Genomic DNA, 4,652 nt, shown 5'->3' on the forward strand with positions numbered 1-4,652 from the left:
AGAGCAAAGGAAAAGACATTGCTCAATGTGTTTAACCAACAGTGAACACATCTACTGGTTGATTATGGACATTACATGGCAGGAAGTCTGCTTTCCCAGTCTTTTCAAGAAACACGGGCTCCCAGGAAAAATTTAAACAGTTCTGTGTTTGAGGTTCATTTTATGTCAGGGAGGCTGCGGTCTTAATATGGGTATCCTCTCCCTTTCCTTCCCGACAGGAGACTGGGACAGATCCTGGGACCGCCCTGATTCCCTACCATTCACCTTCCTCTGTTCACCTCCCGTGGTCTTGAACATTGACTCAATGCCATATGTCCCCCAAACCCTACCCTGCCACACACAACTTTCCATCTGCGAAAATGAAAAAAGTAAAAACTCACTAAAATGGAACCAGGAGGTTGGGCAGGGGGTGCTCTCATGCCCTGCCACTTGTCAATTGAAGACCCAACAGGGAGAGAGGGATACTACTTTACTACACTGCAGGAAGAAGAAAGGCTTCCCTCTCCCCCTCTCTCCCCCAACAACAGCCCAGCCAGTGAGAGACAGTCACCATCAGCCAATAAAAGCCAGTACACTTTGAACTCCCAGTTTACTCCAATGGACTTTTTGTTTATAACAGCCTCTCCAACCCCCTCTTTCCTCTATTTAAAAAAAAAAAAGGAGTCCACCGCTTTGTTTCAGGGCCTTAGCTATGACTTTGTGCCATAGCTTGCTTGTTCTAGATTATAATTCTCTATTATTCCAGAATAAACCCATATTTTGCTGGTAAAATAGCTTGCAGTTTTATTTTTAAGGTTAACACATCTTCATGTCCTCATAATTAATCCTAAGCCACTCAGGCTTGGTTGTTCATTGAAGCTGATAGCTTTCCTCCTACACCCACTTCCTACTGGCCTGCAAGCAGATGGGATGACCTCTGATTCTAGTGTCTGAAGACACTAGAGTGGTGGGATGGGGAACATGTCCTTTCCATGGCATTTATACAGTTAATTTGCTTTTGGCAGCCTAGCTTCTATGTTCTCCTTCTGATAGCAACCTACTTTCCTTTACTGTAACTACTTTTTCCCAGTTGGATATTCCTGGGAGATACTCTATTCAGGGACCATATCCTCTTTTAGCCAAAGGGCAGGCACATGGCTTAAGTCAGGCCAATCAGATATTCCCTCCTGAAATGTACCTCTTGAGCAGGAAGACAAGGCAATTGAACACAGTGTTGTAGTGAGTCAACCTGGCAGAAAATTCCTACTCAGATGGTTTCCAGAGAGAAAACATCCCAGTGATTCATGCTCCTAGTTTCCAATCCGTGTGCTATCCCAGACCCAATTCTCCAGCCTCCTTCTGGATGCTTCTCTGAATTCCCAGTAGCTAACAATTTCCTCTTTTGTTATTGTTTTGTTTTGTTTGTAGACTGGTTGATGGAGGGTTTTTCATTTGTTTGTTGTTGTTTTATTTTTGTTTTGTTTTGCTTAATACTGTTTTTACCTAAATTAGTCAGAGTCTATTTCTCCAGGTTGTAAACAAAGAACCCTATCTTAATCAATCTTCCCTTTAATGTGCATGAGAAATCCAAATTCCTTCTGTGCCCTCCATTTCTTAAGAACCAACAACCTGGTCTTATCAGGCTTAGAAAAAAAAAAAAAATCTATCCCTGCACATCACCCACCCAATTCTTTCCTAGGTATGTATTAAAGTTCTCTTATGTTAGTTGATGACAAGGATAGTTATGACCAAATTCTTCTTCTTACTATGGGTAGAGAAGGGGTAGGTAAAGACACTTAATTTATTCTTACACTCAATATATGATCTACCATGTAGCAGAAATGGAGTTTAGGGTGGTATCTCTTCCTACCACCCATGTCAATTTATAACACATTTCCATGTCTGTAAGAAATCTGTACATGTTGACCCTCTACCTTCAGCAATCCCCAACTGGCTGGTTCCTGGGTTCTAGTCCCAGTAAGGCCATTCTCATGTGAACTTGAATAATCCACTTCACCTTTCAGACTTCTCTCTCTCTCTCTCTCTTTAAAGTAGGAGCCAACATGGGGTTTGAACTCACAACCCTGAAATCAAGACCTGTGCTGAAGAGTTAGGCACTTAACTGACTGAGTCACCCAAATGTCCCATCAGAGCTCTCTTCTCTATAAAATGAAAGACCTGGAGAACATGATGCCCAAGTATGACATTTAATGATCCCAAGAAACGAATGTCATATAATTTGGTCTCACAATCACCTCAGAACCTGGAGCTCCAGATGGGGCCAAGACCTGGAGAGGGCTCATTCTCTTAAGCATCTCATTGATCTATCTGCTTCTCTCCATCTCTGTGACCACCACGACTCTCTAATATTGTCGGGACTTTCGCAACAGCTTCCTCAGGTGTCAACTCTGGCCTCATCCAGACTCTTCTCTGCAAAGTAATCAGAGATCTTATTAGAAAGTGAATCTGAATATATAAATTACATTTCTTTTAGGATAATCTGATCTGACCCCTTCACATTTTTTCTATCTCATATCCTACATTTTTCTTCTTGCCCTGTGTGTTCCAACCTCAATAATCAGTTTTCAATCCTTCCAAATACCACAGGTTTTCCTTGTTCCAGGATCTTTGCACATGCTCTATCCTCTACCACTAAACCCTCCCCACCCCACTTTGCCTAGCTACTTCACTCACCCTGCAGATCTTGCCTCAAACATTCCATCCTCAGAGAAATCTTTCCTAACCTCTCAGACAAGCCAGGTAACCCTGTCAAATGATCCCCGTACTTTCCGTACTTCTCTGCAGGGTCACTATCAGAGTGATTAATTATAAATTTAATTATTTATTTACTTTGAAAAGTGTTATTTCCTCCACTGTTCTGTTTATCACTACAACCCAACATCTAGCACAGTACCTAGCACACCGTGGAGAGGCAATAAATATATTGCATACATGAGCAAAGGAGTGAAATGGAATGTGTCCAAGCATCTCACCCTTCTTTTCTGTTCTGTGCCTTCTGGGTAGATCCATATCCTTACCGCCCAATTCAACGTCCACTTACCTTGATCAACTTCTTCCTTATTCTTATAAAACGTGCTCTTGGGAAAAACTGTAGTAAATTAAGGTGAAATTCACCATCAGTATGCCTGGAGTATCACACATCTATTGGCATTTTATTTAATAATGAACGATGCTTAGGTTTAGTTTGAGTCCAGAGAATCTTAACTGTCTTAGCAGAATGTCAGAGGTTCAAAGGCAAGCTCCTCATAGTAACATTTTTTGTCTGGATCCTTAGATTCCCATGTCTTCCCCATTAAAGACTTTCAGACTTCTCTCTCTCTCTCTCTCTTTAAAGTAGGAGCCAACATGGGGCTTGAACTCACAACCCTGAAATCAAGACCTGTGCTGAAGAGTCAGGCACTTAACTGACAGATGTCCCATCAGACTTCTCTTCTCTATAAAATGAAAGACCTGGAGAACATAATGCCCAAGTATGACATCTGCTGGGCCCATCATAAGAAAGTTACACTTAATGCCCCCTTACCTTATCCTATCCTCCTGTGCTAATATGGACTTCCAGAAACATCGAAGTCACTATTCTACAGAATAGTGCTTGAGGGCTTCCTTTCCTGCAGTTCCCGCCAGCTCAGTACAATGACATGGCTTTCTTCCTTTCTCTGAATGGCTTTGAGTAGAAGCACAGAATCCTACAATATCTGTGTGGCAAAAATTTCTTTGAATGCCCTACATGATCAGCTACAATCAGAGGCATCAGAAGAAAACCAGCTCTGAGTTCAATGGAAGGTAAGATAACAAATGTGATGATTACTTTATGAAGCTCCGTAGAACCCCACTGTCTTATCCTAGCTGTGAGATACAGACACCATAGCAACTGAAGAACCCAGGCTTGGGAGCCAAGCAGACCTGGGGATAATTCCTGCCTCTGTCCCTGTGAATCTGGCCAAGAGACAGATACCTCTACATGTCTGGCTTATTATGAATAAAATGAGAACAATAATGCCTACCTCATGTATTAAGGCACAAAACAGAGTCCCTGAAGCAAGAGGGGAGATCATTATGTAGTAGCTTAAAAACAGTAGGTTTCTCGGGGTTTTTTTGCTCTGAGTGCATGGAGCCTATAGAGGAGGAAAAATAATTTTCCCTCTACCCTTCTAGATTCTTGGCTGAGACACCCATGTAATAAAAAGACAGATTAACAGGAGAAACCCAAACAAAAGTTTAATAACCTATATACCTCCTATAGGGGTTATATACCTCTTATATAGGTTATTAAACAAAAAATAATACAAACAAATTAAACAAAAAATAAATACAAAAACAAAAATAAATACATGGCATACACCCAGGAAAATTGAGTAACTCCTTAATGCGGCCCAAACCATCACCTTACATAACATCTGCTAAAGACAAATGATGTTCAGGGGTGAGGAGCCAGTTACAGGAGGTTTTCCGATAAAGCACAGTAAGTAAAAGTATGATTGTTATGCAAATTTAAGTCTCTGCCCTTCTCCACTGATAGAGAGTATTCTAGAGATTGAGTCCTGTCCCTCTTCTGGTGCAGACCGGGAGACACCCTTACAAGGGGAGATTTCTCTTATAAATGTCAATGTCTCTTACAAAAGGGTTAACTTCTCAGTTTTCAGAGCTTCACC

At 41.4% G+C, this 4,652-nt stretch overlaps 1 long non-coding RNA gene across 1 annotated transcript; it reads right to left on the reverse strand.

Annotated features, from left to right (window-relative positions):
- Positions 1–2,185: 2,185 nt before the first annotated feature.
- LOC131825821 (uncharacterized) lies at positions 2,186–3,788 on the reverse strand. The gene is made up of 3 exons (XR_009351323.1): positions 3,524–3,788; positions 3,041–3,088; positions 2,186–2,409 (listed from the first exon to the last, which is right to left on the reverse strand). It is a non-coding gene; the product is annotated as an uncharacterized LOC131825821 (long non-coding RNA).
- Positions 3,789–4,652: the final 864 nt, after the last annotated feature.

This window comes from Mustela lutreola, chromosome 2 (genome assembly GCF_030435805.1).
Source record: "Mustela lutreola isolate mMusLut2 chromosome 2, mMusLut2.pri, whole genome shotgun sequence".
Classification (NCBI taxonomy): domain Eukaryota; kingdom Metazoa; phylum Chordata; class Mammalia; order Carnivora; family Mustelidae; genus Mustela; species Mustela lutreola.